Source organism: Plectrocnemia conspersa, unplaced genomic scaffold (genome assembly GCF_051122295.1).
Source record: "Plectrocnemia conspersa isolate PC_06_02 unplaced genomic scaffold, ASM5112229v1 ptg000009l, whole genome shotgun sequence".
NCBI classification, from domain to species: domain Eukaryota; kingdom Metazoa; phylum Arthropoda; class Insecta; order Trichoptera; family Polycentropodidae; genus Plectrocnemia; species Plectrocnemia conspersa.
The window spans coordinates 18,120,333-18,144,140 of NW_028277173.1; the positions used below are offsets into that span (position 1 = coordinate 18,120,333).

At 26.7% G+C, this 23,808-nt stretch overlaps 1 protein-coding gene and 1 long non-coding RNA gene across 5 annotated transcripts in view; one reads left to right on the forward strand and one right to left on the reverse strand.

The window, feature by feature from the left end:
- LOC148232125 (uncharacterized) overlaps positions 1–6,885 on the reverse strand; it is a 244,571-nt gene extending 237,686 nt beyond the window's left edge. For 2 of the 4 annotated variants that reach the window (XR_015810883.1, XR_015810884.1), the window contains exon 1: positions 6,314–6,885. This is a non-coding gene — a long non-coding RNA (uncharacterized LOC148232125). The remainder of the gene's footprint in view (positions 1–6,313) is intronic. The other 2 variants (XR_015810882.1, XR_015810885.1) reach the window with 2 other exon arrangements.
- Positions 1–23,808, forward strand: part of l(2)k05819 (transmembrane protein 94-like protein l(2)k05819) — a 605,947-nt gene that overhangs the window by 537,366 nt on the left and 44,773 nt on the right. The window lies entirely within an intron of this gene.

Here is a 23,808-nt window from a genome sequence, read left to right on the forward strand (position 1 = left end):
GATCTTTGGAGAAAATGTTAGATGCAATCGAAAAAACAAGAAATCGATATAAAGACTGAATCAAAATTTACATCATCTAGAGTTTTCAATTTCCATCTTACTATTACAAAAATAAACAAATTAATATTAAAAATTATAATTTATCCTTCATATTCCCATTGTCCTTCTTCAATATTTATAATTAGTGAGTAACTACAAAATTTATTATCGAACCTAATAGTATTTATTTACATAATTAAACTATTGAGAGTATTTAATAAATATATTTTGAAAAGTTACTAGTGCTGTTAAAAATACAATACAGCAAATAAGTACAACAAATAAAGACTAGTTTTTAATAATAAATGAAAATACTGTTGGCAGCTTTGACTAGCTTTAAATGTTAATTTTTAATTTACTGTGGAATTCAATAGCGGAGCTTGTATACAATATCATAAAGCATGATATTTTTAAGACAAATAAGAAACATTTTTATTTGTACTACGTTGAAAGTTTTTTAATTAACCATAAAAAATTATATTTTTATTATGCAATAGCAAATGTTGTGTATATCATTATTTAGAACACCATTTAATTGTTTATTTTTGCTTTGAACCAAAACAAATTAAGTCACTAAATGAACTCCGTTGTTAAATAGAATTTGGAACGTAGCTTTAATTAAACTAATGTCTTTTATTTTTTTGGCTAATATATTTTATACTTGTATATAGACTTACAGTCTTACTGCTATTACATAGATATAGTGAATATCGTATAGTATTTTTTAGATATTTTAAAATTCTAAAATGTTTTACAGTCATAATGAAATGTACAGACTATTGTGCGATATCCCGACGATACTTGATAAAGAAACAAGTCCATTAGCGGATTGCGGGAAAGTCATCATATACATATCTATTATATATACCTCCACGTCATTGGTGCCTTGGCCTCATTTTGAGACACAGGACGTGCTCGGGAGACCCATTTCTAAATTACTTCTGTCAATCATCCTCCGATATCATATTAAGAAACCTTATCTTTAAAATTGGCTCGTTTCATCTTTTCGTCTCTAAATTTTCAATAGAATTTCCGACTCCACGTCGCGCACACGTGCAATATAAACTAAAGATGAAAAAATTACGGTTTGTGAACAAACGGTTTTACTATAGTCATGCGACAACACGCTTGACCTATGCCGGTAAAGTTAATTGATAACAATTAAACGTAATCAGTTGTGCGAGTAACGCAGTGTCGTGAAAGTTAGATAGAACGTTAACTAAACTCTTTGAGATGAAATACTAGATTTTACAATAAGTTCCTACATTTATTTTTAATGATTTATTATTTGTAATTAAATATAATGATATTGTTATAAAAGTCAATCATCTCTGACATATCCTTCACTACAAATTAAATATTAACATAGCCTTGAAGTAGAAAGAATAAATAAGAAATAGTTTAATCAACCTTAATTGTAGGTCTGAATTTTTAGTGAATTCTAGCAAAGCGACAAGCTCGTTTTTAAGAGAACAACACGAGAATTGGCAAAATAATTATTAAGTTCCTGACAGATAATGATAAATATTTTAATAATTTGAATACAAAAATTTCGGAAGTCACAGATCTCTAATAGGTTTATCCAAAGTAACATAAGCCAGCAGGTGCCTCTTAGCTTATCAAAATCAAACAAGATAATAAATGAGCAATTGAATTCGGGCGGCCAACTAGTTTTTTATCCTCGAATTATAAATTTATTTTTAATGAAGACCATCGTGAACAACTTACTCAAGTGCGTCACTATGGTCAAAAAATAGTACATAGTATTATTTATTATACACAAATAATATACTATATGTAAGACAAAGAAAAATAATACACAGTAAGGAAGAAAAAAAACACAAAATAATAAAATTGTATGATACGAACCGGACCAGCTCCTCGTAGCTGACATTACGTGAGTAGGCTAGTGCGTTCTGGCTCTAACGAGCATCAAAAGGATGCAATCGTAATTTTCGAAGACATTTCCGAACCCAAAACTAGAATTCCTCGAGAATAGTTTAATTGTCATATTATATATCACGAGACCCGGGATCCCGGGAAATATCCAGAGCTGCGAATCGAGTCCCGGGAATGAAAAAAATCAAAATAAAGATATATATTGCTATCGTTAACCATGTTATATTTGCCAAAATTATAAATATATACGTAGTCAATGAGTGGTTTAGATTATTTATAGCATGTGGTTTTCAGATAAGTATATTTAATTTACATAACCGCTAAAAATATTTTAAGAGACTGCCATTAAATAATATTTTTTACGGTAACAATAAAAGTCAGGTTTGAATTATTACAACTTGCTTAGGAAGATTTATTAAAAATGTAAAAAAAATAGTTTTGAGTAATATATATATATGTAGATATAACTTGTGACTTTTAATATATTTTTATACGTAAAAAGCGCTAATATCTGAATGACATGCTAATCATTTATTATCAAACTCAATTTTGTATATCATATTGATTTACTAACAAATAATTAAATCTTGTAATACAAGAGCATGACTATTAGCACAAATAAATTTAGTTATCTTGTAAGGAAAAAGCAAACAAAAATTAAGTAAAAACACAAATAAAATTGACAACTGTTTAAAAAAATAAGCTAATCTATATAAGATTGTTTTTACATTTTTAACCACATAAGTAAAAATATAATTTGGCTAAGTTTAATGCTTGTATACATATATGAACTATTTTAGTTAAATGTCTAAATTTAAAATAGTATCTCTCTCAGTTTATGAGCGAAATCAAGATCAAAGAAACTTTAAAATGGTATGAGCTTATAAGGCGTGATTTAATAAAGACCTTTATTTATTTGCAAATTTATTTAGTTTATTACAATATTTTTCATACCAATAATGTATGTTATGTAAATAGTGATTTAAACAAAATATTCTGCTTGGGCTTGGTATCTATAATTTAGCCATCTCACAAGGTCGTACCACGCACACAGCTCCCATATTTATTTGTGATATTGATTGTGATTTATATATAAATTGGTACACGATATACTTTGCATCCTGGCATATAGACATTGCACATGCATATGTATGAATACGGGCGCGTGAATATGTATAAATATGTAATATGTAATTGGTGTGAATGAAAATTCGCGTTGCAAATTCGCGTCCCTCTCAGCATTTTCCACAGTCACTGCTCATTTATAACGTTTAAACTTTTTTGCCGCTTTTCCCGGTGCGTGTGTGTGTGTGTGTGAACTACACAGCTGAAAAAGTTTTCCTTTCATTAAAAAGCAAGTACACGAGCTAAAACTGTGTATTCAGCATAATGCAAAAAGATGCAAATTACAGAGCGAGAAATATGCATACACAAAAACATTTTTTTTTGTGTAAAGAGGAGCGTTAAATTAACGAATTCTCTACACCGCATTGAGAAAAACATCTGGATGTTAATTTTAATATTTGTTTTGTCGAAGGAAAACGCGATAAGCGGCGTCTGTGCGCGAATGCCGTGTTCAAATCAGTGATTTACAACCCATGACATCGGTTTCTTCTTACGTGCAAGACACGCTTTTCTTCCGCGGTGTTGAAAATTGACAATTAGCGCACACATACACACACACATTAAGAGGTATAAGGAGTTTCCCGCAATGATGCTTATTGTATTTGTATTTGTGTAGAAAATATATCTTGATATGTAAGTATTTTGCCACTGATCTAAATAACCATAGAATAAATATGTTATATATATAACACCATTATTATTAATTTCTAGAAAATTTATAAAAAAAAGTTTTTCATAAATATTCTACAGACAGTACTACAATACTACACTACTACAATAAGTACTATTTACACAAGGAACATTAGACTATTTTTATTTACCTGATCTAACCAAATGTATAGAAATGATAAGCGCAATGCAAAGAGCTCTTCATGTTAGGCCTAGATGCTAGTACACATACAAAGCTAGAAAATAATTATATAAATAATAATATATATTTACTAAGGCAAAAAATAAAGATTACTTTAATTCTTATTTTTAATTCAATCATAGTTAAATGTAAATCCATTACCACGGAAAAAACAATATTTTTAAATTATTCGTAAAAATATTGTAATAAGATTTTAAACATTTGTTGAAGTAACTATAACCATACCCGTTAAAAAAGCAACAAATACTATATTAATACAACAACAAAGCTTTAAAAAATAAATAAAAGTTTGCTATACATTTATTTTCTAATTATATATTTATGTAGTCAATAATATCATTGAATTGATTTTTTGCTTTTGATGCTTTGTGTTTAATAAACAGATAATATTAAATTCGCATAATTAATAACTAGCTAAGTGTGTAACAGAGTTTGTTAAGATCTAAATATTTAGTAAATAAATTAAAATAAGTAATAAAAAAAAGTTAGTATATTTAAGGGTCTTTAGAAGCTTTGTATAGTTATCTTTTATATGGGATAAGTTGCGAATGCTTTTATAAATCTTCATAAGCCAAATATACTTCAATCCAATATAAACCGCATCTCATAACATTAACAAATTATTTGTCAACCCCATCTAAGTAATTAAAAACGCAAAGCTTTATAAAAAAAGGGTTTTTAATTATACATAAAAATATAAATTCTGTTTTAGAAAGTAAAGATTTTCACAGATTAGTTTAGACTTTTATTTATTAGCTGAAAATATATAATTGCATATAATAATAAATAAAACAAATTATCTTTTCAAAGTTCACTATTGCAGTTCTATTTGAAAATCGAGTTAGTTGTAAAGAGCAGATTTTATAATTTGTCGATAACGTGAATATAATTTAATTAAATAGCTACTATAGTATGTGAACTCTCAACTATTCTACATAAATGCTAAAGCTGCTCTTAATTGCTTTAATTGCATTATATGTTTTGCATATATGTGCATAAAATGAATTCGTGGTCGCTTGTACTTAAAATGTAAAAGCTACAAATTGGCTACAATATAACTTTATTTACTAGTTAAATAAATCAATAATAAAGGTTATTGCTAATTTATTAAAAGCTTCTAAATTGTATAATTAACTAAATATTCTAAATAAATATTATGTAAAGTCCTGAGTTTTATGTGATATTTGTTTGATAGCTTCAGTTTAGTTTTTCCTAGACTCTCATAATATTCATGTTGCTATTGTAAATATTTTAATTTAAAATAAACATAGTGCTTGGGAGATCGGAGTTTAAATTATACTAAATCTAATAATAAATAAGTTATATATTTTAAATTGCGAGCAATAAACCATTTGTAGTTTGGTTAATATATTGGGTTGCTAAATCGCAACTGTGTTACAATAGTGTTTTTTTTTTATCAAATATTTAAGTTAAGTTTAAGACATTATTTTATATAAAACTTGTGTTTGAAGGTAAAAAGAGAAAATTATGCTATTTTACATTAAAAGTAATAAAGTTAAAAGTACCCACAAAAAAAATATTTAACACTCAAAAATGTATATTTTATTAAAAGTGAAGTGCTTTTTAACTAGTAGCATGTAATCATAAAAAAGTCTTTAAGAAAAATTTGACTCCATTGTCAATGAAAAAAGCGCTACAAAATATTTTTCAGAATAGTAGTGCCTCAAAAAATAGCAGAAAATAAAAATACTAGATAAATTTTAAGAATAATGTTTAAAGGGTCATTACACAGTATTTTATATATGGTAGATATATGTACATACTTATAAACATATTATATATTGCTGATTTATAATAAAAATAATTTTCAATTTATGTAATGAAAATGGTTGACAATTAATTGATTGATAAAGTATAAATAAAATGATTCATTCTTAACCAAGGAAAAACATTAATATTAATAAATATCATTATGAACAAATATAAAATAAATAAAAATTAATGGTAAATGTGAAAATTAAACGTCCGGTATTCACAAACACTGACTAGCTGTGGGGACTCGCGATAACGAGTCACTGGCAGAGTATAAATTGAATTAAAACATTATCGATTAAAACTGAAGAGGTGCTATTGATAATATATAGTATTTTTTAATAATTTGCTCAAGTATAGCTTGAATTTAATATTATTTGTTTATATTAGTTGCCTAGCAGGGATTAAATTGAGAAAAAAGCAAAAGAACAAAAAAATATATGCGTTCATATTCAATCGCTAGCTGCGGGGCCTCGTTATAGCAAGATACCTGCATATTATATAAATTTTAATTAAAAAAGTTAATTAATCAATAATTTATTTATAAAGTATACATTATTGATTAATTATGCTTTGTAGAGAAAAATAAAAAGATTAAAAACTCACTAATTATTACTCGTTTTCCGTGCAGTTCTCTTGTGAAACGTCAAAGATTGTTTTAAACTTTTAAAATGTTTTTTTTTTAAATATAAAAACCGCTAATCAAATGTATGTTTGAATTAAAAAAATTTTTCTACTCGTATTTTTTTCAATTGTTTTTTCACATAATTTTGATTGAATTTAATTTAAATAAAAATGTAAACGAAGCAAATTAAAAGTCAAAACACGAATTTTGAGCGTCTGGCATTCACATCCATTGCCAATCTGCTGGAATTTTTCATCTTGAAGCAATAGCAGTATGATTTGAATTACACGTATGTATCATTGATCAGTTATTATTTTTACTAGTTACATGTTTTTCATCGAGAAAAATACAAACAAAAGAATAAACTCACTTATCACTTATTTTCTGCGCCGATCGCTCGTGAAACGTCAAAGATTGTTCCGAACTTTTTAAAACCGTTTTTATTTCATTAACAACGAACCGATTGTGTGTGCGACTTTTCCGCGAAAACCGACGCCGACGCCGGCGCGTGCCGACCGACGTCCGTTAGTCGAACGGCAGCCGAGCGACTGGCGGGGACCGCCGGGACATGCCCCCACCACTTTATCGCTCCAACCCCATGGATGCTGCAACTCCATCGTACCCAACTAACATATTACACACTAGAGTATTTAATGTATGTAGTGTAATAATTAAAAGGCATTTATCTTATTTTGCAACATTTCATATTTTCAATTTTCACAGTGCTATTTACAAATACTTGGATCAGATGATGGAGAAATGTAAACACATCCAATAATCCATTTACATTTATTTGTGAATAAAGTCTTGACATAAATATTATTGTACAGCTTCGTAAATCAACGAAAATGAAAAGCAAACAACGAAAGATATTATCAAAAGAAGTTTCACTCCTTAAATTAATCACCTTCACATTTTATGATACTTTTCTAACAAGCTAAGTTTTTTTTATAAAACATGTCTTTAGATGAGATAATTTACCAACTAGACTTCAAACATTTTTTAATTGTTTAATAGTCCAATTGTCATATGATGATCTAGCGCAAAAAGATAATTGTAAGTTAGATAAATCTCAGGAGAATATAAAAGATAAGGTATAATTTCTCATACATGATTAAATATCTCTGACTGTTTTCAAATAACGTATCATAGTTGCATATAATAAAACTTATCCTTATTTGCTATTTATTGAATAACTCGTAGTAGACAATATCGGCAGCAGTCAAGCATACAAAAATCATAATACTTTGAGGATAAAGCATTTTTGAAGTGTGTGATCATTTATTATTAATTATTATTTTAATAATTTATTTAGTTAATATAACTAATTTTTACACTAAACATACATATAATACATAATATAAACATAAACAGAAAATAAAAAAAACCTAATATTCATGAATAAATGTGTTTCTTTATTTCATTTAGGTAATCCACTACATTTTTATTTGGGCGGATTGTCATAGGAATATTATTATACAACTTTACACTTTAATTCCTCTGGCCATACATTTTTTTATACCTTACTATTCCTAAACTATCTCTATTTCTAGTATTAAATCCAAATATATCTTTATTTCTTAATAAATAATTTAAATACTCTGGTAACATATCATTTTAAAACATATTCATCTTCAATATTTCTTGAAGATTTAACCATTTCAATCTATCAATCATACTTACACAATTAGTTAATCTACTCTCATTGACCTATATTGTTATTTTAGCAACAAGCTTTTATGTAATTTATTAGGCATATCTAATATTTTTGCATCATAATTAAAATGGGGCAATATAATATTATTGTAATTTTTTTGGGTTTATATTATAATTAACATATTTTTCATACTAGATAATATACCTATTTTTTTAATATTTTTTTAATATATATTTACAGTGTTCCTTAAATTTTTTTTTTAGCTGTAACCACTTCTTAATATTTTATATTATTAAATTTTTCTATAATAGAGTTATATATATATATATATATATATATATATATAATAACATATTTGTATAAATAGTAAACATACATTTAGTTTTATTTTCATATACAGGCTTGGCCATAATAATGGGGCCCTCAAATAAATATGTTATATATTTAAAAAAATCGTGGAAATGTAAATAAAAAATCGACAAAGAATGTAAAAACTGTTTATTTAAAGTTAGATTTTAATATTTAGTCGGCAAACCCTTGGTTATAATTAAATCTGCAAATTTTTTCGCATGGTAATTTTAGGTTTGCAATTGTGTTGGGCAACCTTTTATACTATAGAATTTATGACTTGTGATTGTGTAGGCTATCCAAAAAGTGTTTGACGCATACTAGCCCCTGCTTTACATGGAGCATATTATTGCTGAAATCGGATGATTGCGTGTTCCGTGCTTAAAAATATTTTTCAGTAGGTATCCATTAAAGTAGATTCTAACATTGAAATATAAATGTCATTATTCATACTACCCTCGCAAATGTACAGGTTTCCTGCCATGCAACCACAGAACATAACGCTCCCGCCACTATATTTGACTTTGGGTACTACCAAATCAGTGAGATATCAATGAGATTCTCCGACTCTTCGACGCGCATGTACTACATCAGATGTCACAAAAACTTTAAAATATATTAAAAAAGGTATGATTATTTAAAATAATTACTACTATTACTTTTACTTAATGTTTTTTTTATATTAACAAATTTTAATTTAAAATGCCCAATCTCAATGTTTTCGGGTCCACTCTAACCTTCGCGTTTTATTTATATCTAAAAGCCACGGTATGTGTCAGACTTTAAAATATCTGAATTCCACATTGTTGAGCTTTCTTCTCACCTTCCATAAAAAAATGGATGGCCCTTCGCTTGCAGAGACCTCATCAGTAAGCTTTGAAGGCATTTTTAGTCTCACGAATCTTGGTTCATCTTCTTGGGCAGTTGTTTATCGTTTTCTTCGAATTCTTGGCTTAGATTTATAAGAACCACATTTGTTGAACTGCTTTAAAGCATTTTGGACAGCGTTTCATAAAAAATTAACGTGTTTAATAATTTTAAATATAGTTAATCAATAATATGTAATAAAATTAGTATATTCGCTCTTTTAGCTTTATTTAATTCGCGTTTTTTTGCAATTTTTTTTAATGTTTATATAATATTTAAAATAAATGATAGGCTAACTCTTTATTACAAAGACTTATAATTTAAGTCAGGTTCCATAATCATTATATGCAATAGAAGATAAAAATTTTAATTTACCATTTTAGATTTTATTGTTAGTTGATAATACACCAAGTCATTTTCTATGCGACTATTATGAGAACATAAAAATAGTATTTGTTGCTTTGAATAAACCATTTAGTATTTACCCAGTGGATCAATGTGTATTTTATACTTTTAAAATGTATTACATACGAGCCATTTAAGCAGGCAGTCAGGGTTTTTGATAGACAGGATATAAAATTGTTAATACAATTCTGTAAAAAATTTTATACAAATATTTTTAATTGTCTTAATAATATGAATACATACGTTATACATTTATTACTTTTAAACTGAGGTTGATAATTTGCGTTTATATTTGCATTTTAGTGATGTTATATCATAATCTCTTAAGCATGATATTAGTTTGTTGTGGTAAATGCGAGGTATTGCTTTGTAGTAGTTTTGTGTTTGTGTATGGCAATATTGTTTGATGGAGGGTAACTTTTTAGAATCGTGCAGGCGTATGAGATTTGTATGTAGTGAAGTGTTATATATAATTTTGACATGCTTATAGTTTGTAGTTGCGACCCATAAGTTATTTTAATGCGGTTTTAAAGCCACACAATGTGTAAATATTTATTATATTAAAAAAATGTACCAATCCGAATATATTATGAAAATCAGATCACAAAAGAATGTCCTTTTTTTAAATTGCGAAAAAGACAATTCCATTAATTCGAAAAAATATATTTATACCTCAAATGCTGATATAAAAACCATTTTTTTCCCTAAAATTTAGCAATCCATTACGACAGATATACAAATAAAAAGTGTCAAGTAACAGCTAAATAAATTTTAATCCTCGGATATGACATTTCGTTCTAGATACATTGTCATTATTTTGCCATAAAAACATCATTTTGTGATGTAGAATAATATTAACAGATAAATACGAATTTTAATAATTAAAAAATAGTATCTTTTTAAAAAACATTTATGTAATATTTATATTTTATACTTACACAATCAACACTAAAAACTATTATCAAGATAAATCTGCAACAAATTAAAATTTATTAATATCGTATTTGGTAGTAAAACTAATAGAAAAATATTAACTATTTTATTTTTATTTAGTAATCATAGATATAAGCTATATAAATATGCATTAATATGTCTCACAATACAATAAACGTATATATTGCTAAAAAATATTTTAATATTTTATATAAAATAAAGTCGTATTTTAGAATGATATTTGAAATTGGAAAACAAACCAGGTTGTAATCCATTGTCTAATCAGCTTAGTGTGTTACTACTATTACATAGTAAATCACTTAATGAGAGTACCTGTTAGTGTAGATGCTGTTGTTTTGAACCATTGATCAAGATTATTAGAAAATAACAAAAAGGCAAAATAAAATAATCCGTTTCTATTTTTATAAATGTATTTAGCTCTCATGATTTAGTTGAAGGTTATCAGAAATATATTTATATAAAAAAATGTATTTAAGGTATCGTGAAACTTTAGATTGTAATTATGCTTAATATTATATTTTTTTATAATATCTTAAATGTTTAATAAGAATTTTGAATAAAGTGTTTTTAAATAATTTGCTTAATTTGATTACCATTGATCGATTGCTAATGCGATTTACTATGAAATGTTCGTACAAGCAAAGTGAGCATAATCTGACTATTTAAGATATTGAGTGGCGTAAAAAAACAATATATTATGAAACACTTTTGTAAGGATTCTAAAATGTGCAAAACATAGTAAATATATAACTTAGCTCTAAATAAAACTGTACAATAAAAAATATATATTATTTATAAGCTACTCGAATATGTCTATATAATATATAAAACAAATTATTACAACATGTATATTTATTACACAGAAATACTCTATAGTCTATACACTTAAAAGTGATTAAAAATACTATCGCATAGTTTTCAGTATTAGTGCTCTTATATTATTCACTACTAATTCCGGAATAATAACGGTAGGAATTTTTAAAAGTCCTTTGAGATAAGAATCTTTGTGGAATCCATAGAAAACACGAGACCCGTTAGACAAAGCTGTTCTTGTAACGAACCAACGAACGCTCCGGGAAAGCTCTAGGGATTTCATTAAATGAAATATCATAATACAGCATCAGGGCAAGAAATAGAACGTTTTATGAGATCAATTTATTTTAACCCGAAGCTTTGTACTAATTTTAACAATTGTATTTTTGAAATACTCGTGTAACGTTTAAAAATCGATCGAATCTGACCTCGGCTGATAAAACACCATTGATGGTTTGCACAGCTTCCTAGTGTTGTTAAATAAACTATGATAGAATAGCGCTTTGTTTAGTTAACCTTCATTTACGGTCAAATTCGAACAAAAAAGTAGCGTATGTTTGGTCAGTTGTTTTAATTGATAAAATTATAATTTTTCATCGTATCATTTTTATAAACCTGTATGCATAAGTTTTTTATTATATGATATGAAATTTGCGAACACGTGCGTGTGTGGTTAGTTGGCGGAAATTGTACGTATTTGAAGGTCTCCAAAATATTTACTGTTTTTCTCTTAATTATATATTTTTATAATTAATATAAATTGATAGTTTTACAGGCTATGATTAAAACGCAATGTTATGATAAAAAAACTTACTAAAAGATTTTATTTTTTAACTGAAAATTATAAATATATTCTATGTACTATTACAGAAATTAATCAAGTTATTTTGTATATGACGTTATGATAATTATTTTTTAAATATAAACTCTGTTATTCTCAAGTTATTCGAGTGATAGTAGATAGTTTATAACCAATGAAGGCCGATTGTCAAAAGAATATTTTACCCCTTCGGGGAATCCTCAAGGGTCATCCTGGGCCTTCTGCTCTACACGTTATTTTTTAATGACATAAATACAGCAGCTTACAAATTCAAGTTTTCTTCTGTATTAATATGATTTAAAATTGTTTAAATCTATTTATCATTTCAGATTGAATTAGATTCCATATAAAGATAGGCTTCCGTCTACCGTCTGCTCTTTAATGTCGGAAAGTGTCATACTGTGTCTTTTTCTCGATCCCGTTCGCCATCAGATTATTCTTACAATTTTCGCAGAAATTTGTATGGCATTAAGTATTACTTTAAGCTAATGACTGGTGCTGTCTAGAATCAAATTATTTTCAAAGAATATTTTTTTAGGTTCCAGAACATATTCGAGAATCACGATTGCGACCTCTTCTGATGACCGTTAGAGACAAAATGCCCGCTTATGGCTGTAGACATCCGGATCCTTGCTACGCTGGCATTACACATAGATATATTTAATGGCATCTACAAGGAGCTGGTCCGGTTTGTATTATTTATTTTATTATTCTATGATTTTTTTATTTTTTACCCGTGTATTATATTTTTTGTTGTTTTTTTTTATTTATTAAATTACAATGTATTGTTATTTTCATTCATAGTGACGTATTGAGGTAACCGGTTTAGTCACGATGTTCATAATTTAATTAAAATAAATAGTTAAATGTATTATTAATATTATCGCATTCATATACTTTAACCTTAAATGACCGGCAAATATATGTTCCTTTATATAGAAAAAAACACGATCACAAACACAAAATATTTTGGCTGTATTCAAATTTAATTTACTAATTATGTAATTATAAATTAAAGCATGACAATAATCAATTAATTGACTTACCTAATTTAAAAATATAAATAAACTAAACGTTTTACCAAAAAGGTTATTTTCAGTTTTATATTTGAGTCATGTATGGCTAATTTATACATAGATTATATATTTTTTTAAATACCATAGACCTAATAGATAATATGTATTAAGTAAACTGTTAAGGAGTAGTGATGAATTTCTATAAAAAAAATTGTACATATTGGCATAGCTCAATAGTTTGTTTTTGTGTAATCTTTTACGATATACATCTCATCGTTAAATATTTATTATTAATGACTAACTTCCAATAATAAACACATATTTTCTTAATCATTTAAACATATGTAAATAGAATATATTTACACTGATAAATATATATACAAATATTTGCGCAATATTTTTAATAAAGACTAGAAATTTTACTCAAGTAGTAAGAGTTCACGCTATACTCAATGTATAATATAATATTATCTTAGAATTATGAGCTGCAACGTGATATAGATTAACGTTTAAGTACATTTAAGTATTTTTAAAATACTAATATATAGAATAAAAGTATATAAATATTTTTTTACCCTTCAGCCTTATAAATTTTTTATATTATATATTTATTTTAAATGTATATTTATTATAGGTTCTTTCATATATAAATAACGACGTCATTTGCTCGTTATACGATTGTTCGAATTCAGTTAGAGGGAGCTTAAAACGTCGAGCAGAGTCAGCCGGGACTTTTCTGAAAGCTCGTCATTTAGTTCAATGTCCAGCAGAATTTTATATAGCTTGTTGAGAAATGTCATTTAAACATTATTGCCTCATATTGAACCCAATATAAAGCATATTGAGGGTTTTAACAATGTCAGTAGTTTCTCAAGTTGTGTAATAAATTTAGAATACAATATTTTTTTACGTAGAAAAATATTCTCCCTAATAAAGGTAAAATAAATCCATTATTTTTAAATGTCAGGTATAAAAATATTACTTGATTTTCAATGCTCTAAAACTTAAAAATAACATTAACTTAAAAAATGTAAAAATAAGGATTTAAATCACCGTAGTTATTTTAAGTTATTACTATTTAATACTATTTATTACGTAACAGTTAATTGGAAAATACAACAAAAAAAATATGATATGATTAAATCTTTCCTAAATAACCCTAAATATTTAATAAATTATATTTATATATTTTACAAGCTATCTCTACTACTTATTCAATTTTTGCCTTCAAACATTTTTATAGTTTGTAAAAATTTGTAAATTTAATCTAATCGCCTGATTTTGCAAATATTGTTTTATTTGTTAGTAAGATATGCACTATAATACTATTTGTGTTATGAATTTGTAAAGGAAATTGCTTGGACAATTGTGAGTAAATATACAATGTTCTATTCCGTTTTAGTGTAATCTAATAATAATATTTGTATGATTTATTTATAGATATGCAGATAGACATAGCATAAACTTAATAATAACTAAATTCAACAATGAAATTATTTCGCTTATAAATGTAAATTTATTATTACGCTTATAAATTCATACATTTGATTATCTCAAAGGTACAAATAATACTAAGAAATTATGTCTTGAACATTCTAACGATAGAATCTACTCGTAACTATAATATAATACTTTTCATAAGTCAACGTATTTGCTTATAAAGTTCGTAAATGATTCAGTAAGGTTTAAGATGTTGTGCCATGTGTATTTGTGCAACATTTTATATTATGCATAATTTACAAATTAAGATTTTTTAAGGTGTTGCGTTAGTCAAGCCTATAAAAATTTTCTTTCTGATTTCCTTATTGTGATTTCAGATTTTCGCTATTTTTATGTTTTTTTTTTGATAAATATATTTGTATTTAACTAGACGTAATATACAGTGCAACTGATTTAATATAAATATACCTTTTAATATACAAGTAAAGCGAAAAGAAACATGTTTTTTAAATGAGATATTTTGACGGATGCTGTCTTGATTGAAGAGACGCATTTGCAGTATTTCATGCATATTTTTACAATAAGGGACTTAAAGCAAAATAAGCAATACATACTATCTGCGAAATTTACGGAGTCGTATAAAAGATTATAAATATTGTTATTAAATACAATTTGTAATTAAAGGACAACCCTAAATCCAAAGGATACCTAAAATTAAATGGGCGAGTTTTGAAATCGGCTATCTTGGCTGTCCCTGGTCTACTGTAAGATATCATCTAAAAAAGTATGCATGAATTTACTTTTCCTTACAGCTATCAAGCAGCATATATACATTGATTTGTCTGATGTTACACCAACTGATTATAATCTTCTCAAAAACGTTAGAACATTCAGTTCGTAATATTTAATATTTTATTTGCTTCTTTTAAAGATGTCTAGAATCATCTCAAATCATTATTTAACAAAAAACCAATTAAAAATTTTAAAATCTGTTAAGAATGGTTAAAGCTAACAATGAAAATTATTTTACAGAATAAAATTGCATTGTTATTTTTTTAATATTTTTTTGTATATAAAAAATATGTCATTTCTTTCCGTTTAACCTATATAAATCTATTCCAACTAAGCTTAAGGATCTAACATACTGCAATTTTAAAAGGCTATAAAATTGGTTAAATTATTTTAACTTAGTAGCAAAATGTGGAAAAATTCTGTTCAGTATATTTATAAAGACTTACAGAAACATACTATCGGTAATTTATAACTCATGTCGATTTTGTTATAATAGTTTTTCTACGTGTTTTTTGTTTCATGATGGTTTTTAAAATATTACTTTTTAACTTCATAACCACTAATATATGATAGTTTGAGTCGCCTAGACAGCATCCGTCAAACTAATCAGTCATAAATCTAGCAAGACCATTTGAATCGATTGCGACGCTCATTGTCGCGACAATATTTATTTACTATATATACATTTTCCGTTTTTTGCCTTTGGAAGATCGCAAAAAACGTGGCGAAAAGCGTTTTTCACGGTGACAATGTGTGTCACTAAACTGACTACAATGCCTATGGCGTCTGCCGAACTTTTCACAATATTAAAAAACAATAAGTCATGATTCGATGCATGCTATTATTAAGATCGTAAACCGGATTTGGTTTAGAGTTTCCGCATATTTTACATTTCAAGCATTTTTATCAAAATTTAATAAAATATTTATAAAGCTACATTTTACTTATAAATTAAAAGTTATTTATTATAAAGATTCTATTGGATATCGTATAAAACTTAATGTTAAAAATATAAAAAATATGTATGCGTGGTCATTCACCAATTGATTTACGTATATTTCATGAGCTTCTCTAGGTCAAAAACACAGCTTTTTTTGCCTTGCAGAATAATCGTACATATTTAACAATGGATTTAAGTTTAATATTTCAATTAAACCACATATTTTAACTTTATGTATGTGAATGCGTTTAAGCTTATTAGACAAGTTTTCAAAAATCAAGCATATATAAAGCCATAAACTTTTTTCTCAAAACTTTAAATGCAGACGTGTCTAAAATCCTGACAAATAAAATAATGTTTGTTTTGGTAACTCCAACAGTTTGCTAAGCGTGCATACATGTGTTTATTTTTATCCATGGCAAAGATGTATGTATAATTAATATTTTTTTTGTAATTAATTACAGATACTTGACATGCCCGTAGAATAACCCAGTCGTCTCCTAAGTTCGAGTTGAACTCTGAATTATGGATCTCGTAGCTGCCAGAGTTGACGTGAAGTGGGAAGCGGTGGTTTTCTTGATCATCTAACTGTAAGTATAAGTTCAGATAAACTTTCATGTGTAGGGATTCAATCCCGAAAGATTAGCCCTTAAATCCTGAGATTATTAAACATATTGCCAATCCTTAGTCAAAAATATGTGCTCTCAGTGCAAAATTTAAAAGTTAAATGCTTGTGTAGAATTACAGAAAAACGCGTAAAAATGCAATATAATTATGTGTATTGTATTGTAACATATGATGGTACACGATGAAATTTTTTTTACGCTAGAACACCAATTATACATCACTAAATCAATTCACCTCGCACAAGTCTTTTACAAAAATAAAATCAGTTTAACATTTGAAATCATGATTTACGAAGAAATAATCAAAATTAATTTATCAATTTCCATGATCTCTATAAATAAAGAAAAAAATGAAATTATTTTTTAAAACACTGTTAGCAATATATAAATATAATAAAATAATTCATATCAATTTTTATAACATCTTATAAGACCAGACTGTTAAACCAGGTGTCTTTAAAGTGTTTAAAATATACTGAATTATTATTTTTATTATGTCCCAATTCTTACTTTAATTTTAATTTTGTAGTAATTTAAAACAAATAAATAAACTACACAATTAATCGTTTTTCTCACTCGGACACAGACATTGGCACAGTGGACGCATTTCAGCTGAAACTGGATCACGAATTTCGCTCAAGTACAGTCTTGCTACAACGAAAATGGTTCTCTTTAATAAGTCAAACATATTAAACGACTCGTTATCTTACTTTATATCCAAATGAAAAGCATAAGATAGGATTTTTTTATAAAATGTAATACATATATTAGAAAATATAATACAAACAGTATAATACATATAAACTGTCGCACAACGTTTGATCTTTTAGTATAAGTGGCTATTAAATTATGAAGTTATATTGCTTTCATTTCGATTGTTTCATATTTTGGTTCTTACCTAAATAAATAAACATAAATGATATTTTTAAGATTGATTTTAAATATAACATAGATTATATTTAAGGTGTGTGTATTAAATATAAAATGGTTTTTAATAGAGTAGCACTTTTATATAATCCACCTTAAATCACTGTCTAGCACTAATAAATATTGCGGCAAATTTGTCCCATGACAATCTGTTCGTCAAATGATTCACTAGCGTCTCTTGAATCAGTGTTTATCAATTTGCATGTCAAGGTCATGTTTTCTGTTCATAGATTTAATTATAAAAATGTTATTAAATTTAATATTACCTCAATTGTATTATTTGTTAATAAATTTATAATACTATAAATTATGTATTTCTTTAAGTGGTGCTAATGTTTTTATGTTTTCATTTCACAAACGAATAAATTTGTGAGTTTTTCACATTTTACTTCAATAATACAACCATTTTTTACTTATTTGTGTTATCTACGAGACGCAATAATAATAAAAAATCATGTTTATTAAAGTAAGATTTATTACACGTTTATATTTCATAAACATAGATAATTTATTTATGTTTTACCGTAAATTAAATGTGGTTTTCAATCGCCTGTGATTTTATAACACAACCCAAAAATTGCGTATTAATTTGCGGTTTTCAGATTATTCTGGGTTTGGTTCATAAAAGCAAATGTGACATAATTATAAAATATAATGCATAGCATATGTTTTGTGTACCGGATGCGTAGGTGGTACCTAAAATCATTCTGTGATAATAACATAATAACCTTGAATAAATAAAATCTACTTGAATAATTTTTATGAATTGCATTACTTAAAAATTTTGCGAGGTATGCTGCAATACGAATCATATCGTCACATTGATGTGTAAGCCTTGAAACGTTCGTTTTAAGACACTCTTGAGTTCCTTGACTTTTAATTTTTTATACATGCACTGTATACGATTTAATTTATTTAATGAAAAAGGTACAAATGTACATTATTTTTATGTAGTGTTATTGACATTTAATACAAGTTTTATATAAACTTAAAACGGCATGCATACATCTAGACCTAATTTCTTACCCCTATTATCGCTTTTTGGGTGGTCAAATGTAAAGTGATTTTGCGTTGGTATTCTAGTGCAGATCTTGGATCGTTGCAACCATTGTACAAAGAGGTTGCAACCAAACACCCATGTTACATTAGCAATAACAATTCATCGAGGACAACGGTCGAGTTCCAGTGCAGGTATCGATATATAATTATTTAGTTTGAAGTTATCTGGCTGCTACTCACATTCCGGAAATTGTATGGAACTGCAAAACATCATGGACGATGTGGTATGAAAACTCATGGTGCATTTTTTTAAGTCACGCTATTTTATTTCCTGTTAATCTGCGATTTCATTGCACAAATCTCCATTCGTTGCGTGCAACCAAAGTTTAGACTATATGTCAAATGCAGTTATCATATGTATCAATGTATTGATGTGTCTCTTTAAACCATTTGTAAGTATTACTGCCAATTACCAGAATAATATAACGGTATTTTAAATTTGTGTTTCACTTTTATGGTTTTCGCTTAATTCACTATCGTAAATATAAATTAAATTAACTTTATTGTCGCTTACTGTATAGCAGCAGCTTAACTATCCAATTATCCTTTGAACAAGTTTCCGTTATTAGCTTCAACAAAACACAAATTGCACAGCAGAAATTGACATAGTGATATACGATTGAGTTCTTAGTATTAGTATAATATAAATAATATAGTATATTACAATAAAGTAATCAAATTATACCAAATAAAAAATTATTAAATATATAGTGGGCTATGTGAAACATATAGGTCATGCCTTTGTATTTAATAAAAAATATAAATTCACAATAAAAATAAAATTATCGTATTATATTACATGATTATAGCTTAGTACAAATTTACCCATTGTAACGCATTGGGTCTACGCCTGTTATGTTACAACGGAAGATTTAATAAAAAAAATAAAAAATATCAATATGTTAGGGTGATTTTTCAATCTGTTCAAATATGATTCACTTATCTTTTTAATTGTTTATTTAATACTTACATAGTTGCAGTCACTTTAAATATTATATAATTATTAGGCACAAACCAAGGAACAATGGTAATCAACCTTAAGAGTTTATGCTGGAATCTCTCAAGAATATGAATATTAGAAATGAAGGTCAACCCCAAATCTGAGCTCCATAAGACCTTTAAGATTTAATTGAAGTCTCATTTGATTCCAAATATGAGTTTTCTAGACAAGTCTTATGTCGAAACGAATTTTAATTTCGACATAAGATGGAGTTTCATTTTAGTATAGATCTTTCGTTTAGAGATACCGGAGAACAAATATCTTTGATCAGCGAAAATCTAACGTGGATTGATTTAGTTTTATTAGATATGATTTGCCATTTAAAAAGCTAAGCTTGGACTTTTAAGAAATGATCTTGCAGTCTCTTCAATACTATTCTTGGCTCAGTATCAGACGTCATTATTGTAGTGTCATCAACAAAGCAACAATTCGTATTAAGTTTGTTTGAGAAAGATCTTTCATGTATAACAATTAATGCTCTGGTCTAAGAATCTATCTTTCAAGTAATAAAATATTGTTAACAAACAGCCTCTTAATTTTGTAGAGTAATCCACATTAAATGTCTAGGTCAACCTATACACTTTCTCTATTATAGAAGTTTATTTTTAAAACCACATTAATTATTTTTAATATTATTTTTTGTTAATATTTTTGACATACCTATCGGTTTGTTGAAAGCAATACCGTATGATAATTTTTCTGGTTTCAGTAAAATTAAATTTGAACAACCTTTCGTTGGGTTGGAAAGTAGCCTAATCTAATTACCGAGTTAAATAAAATAATCATTTATCTGATAATCTAATGCTACAAGAACCTGTTGATAAAAAATAGTGAAATAAATAGATACACAACTAGAGTATTTAGGTATGATAATATTGTTTAAACATATTGGTTTTATATTCAAGTATACATAGTATAATCAGCTCAAATATTTTTGTCCGGTATTCTGAGGGAAGTATAGAAACTCTTTTGTGTTATAAGTCTAAAATGTATTTTAGAATTAGCTATTAAGTAACACAAACTAATAATTAGATAATAAACATTCAAAATCTCCAAACAGCTGATGTAGTTCTTGTATTTATAGTATCTATTGTACTGTACAGTGCTATTTCTGTACGGCGGCCAGTAATGAGCATCACGGTCAATAGCATTATGCAAATCTGTCTAGTCCACGTGTAATTTGTGGCCAGTCTAATATTTATTGAGGATGTGACGTGGCGTACACAAGCCATACTTTATCCTGGATATTATCAAACAGTACACGATAATTCTAAGTACAATATTGGTTCTTAGGCTTAGATACAATGTTATGTAACCTAAAATAGAATCTGTTTTTTAGAGACATTAATCAGTGCCTGTGTACATAAAACACGTGATTATAAAGATTAGTGTTTCATAAGCTCGTATTAGAGCAAATCGTTTTCTTACTATAAATAAATTATTATTGAAAAAAATAATAAAAAAGTATTGATTTTGACTGATTTTGGATTTTCAAGTGACAATATTTACACACATTTAAAAATACTTACTTAAATCAAAGAATAGTTATAGGGTGATTCATTGTTGTTTAAGACTTTGCACAGAGTAAATTCCATTTTAATGTTTTCTCATATAAAATGATCAGGTCTTAAAGTTTTTTACTATTGAACACATATTATAAATTCCCAATAACAGTGTTTGAATATTTTTTGCAATGTGTTTTTCAATATACTTTTTTAATATATGTATAAATGTGACGTTATACATATACTAAAAAAGTTTGTTATACTCGTATATCTTATAAAAATATAGTATACATTTAATTTTTATGTTAAACAATTTTTATAAATCAAAATTATATATTCTTTCGTCGCATGATGCACAAAAGCATTATGAAATATTAAACTTTGAAAAAATTTGATGAAAAAAGCAACGAGTGCATATCCCTGGAGGTCGGGCAAAATATGATGGATGGGCGCATTATTTAATATTAAATAACAAGGAACGGTTTTCATACATACTGAATTACATTAAAAAGGTTAAGTGAGGAGAGGCCTAAAATATCATTTTTCTTGTATAAATATATATAGATCGCACGTAAGTTTAATTTTTAAAAAAACATGCTTTTAAATTAAATCTTCAATTTCTTCTCATTCTTTGATTTTGTTGAACAGATTTTTTTTAACAGAATCAAAGAATGGATTGCCCTTCATGCTTCCCACGATGATTTTCTTCATATTATTTTCTATACGAGTCATATTATGTCTTTCTCTTGCTCTTATTTATTTAATACTGAAAACTATTACTAAATGCTAATATCTGCATCTTCTGGCAAAACTTAAGCTTGAAGGAGTCTTAATCTCCTTTGATACTTCGAAGGCAAATGATAAATAATTACTTTTACACTATACAAATCTAACATGATTTCTTTATCACTGTCAACAAATACAAAATAATTAAATTATTACACTTCATTATTGCATATAAGTTTTAACGGCTCTTTTCCTAGTGCTGTGTGTCTGGTAACTATTTGGTATGAAAGATTTTTTGTTTGTTTGTGATAAGTGACTAAGGATATTTTTTATTGGGATTATTTTTGTTTTGACGGTTGTAAATCTGTTATTTAAGGGTAAAGAGTCAACTCAACAATTTCATTAAGTATTCCGCGTACTATATTATAAAAATTAAAAACAAGTTTTACTTTTAAACGCGTTATTTAAAACTTCAAAATATTATAGGAGCTCTACGCCGAACGCCCCTGAGTAATTTAATACCTTTATACGGTTTCGTTTAAAAGTGTTTAACGTGTGAAAATGTTTTTAGACCCGGATAAAGGTGTGCTTTAAAAATAAAAGCGTTTGTTACATTATATATTAACCCTTCTTTAAGGTAAATATGTTATATTTATATATGTATATACACGTTTTTTTATTACAAAATTTCCATGGAAATTATTTATAGTCAAAAAAAGTAATGTAAGTTTACCTTTAATTATTTATATCTAACGTATGGAGGGCTTTAGATATTTTTTATACTCAAATTAGGTTTTGTTTTTAGTTTAACAGTATATTTGTAGATTTTTAATTAAAATAGCTAAATTAAGGTTGTTTGCTAGTATATTTAAAAGACTTTTTAAAAGACAATTTTGTGTACTTTAATTTAAATTAATTTATAAAGCTTAACTTTTTTGCTGAACAGTGTAAAATGTAAAAAATACTTTTAGAATAGACTGTATTTAATATATGCATTTGTGTTGTAATACTTTTTTGTGTTAGTTAAATATTTTATATAAGTAATGCATACATATAACTAAACCTTTTTGATACTGAAACATATTTTAAATACTAGTATTTATTTTAAGATATATATTACGAAATTAATACTGCGTAGCAAAAATTCTAATTAGATTTGCAATTTATATTTAAATTTTTAATAATGCAATATTTAAAATATTAAAAAAAAATAAGTACAAAACGTAGCTAAATATTGACTTAAGCACATATGTTCGAATCCCATGTGGACCTTAATTTTTTTCAATTTCCATCGTATATGAAAAAATTTTAATTAGTAATTATTATATAATTAAAATTACTATCAATCATCACAAATTAGATTTAAATTAATTCTTAAGGTCGCAAAGATGAGCTACTAGGACTTATATATTTTTTTTAAATTTTCAATTGCTATCGAGCATTGAGCATATTTCAAATCTAAAAAGTTAAATCTCTGTGAATAATAACTTCGCCCTTTTTACTTCTTTTGGAGTAAAGGGACCCGCTGTCAGAATATCAAGGATTGAGCAAACAGAATAATATTTTCTTCAATTTTATTGA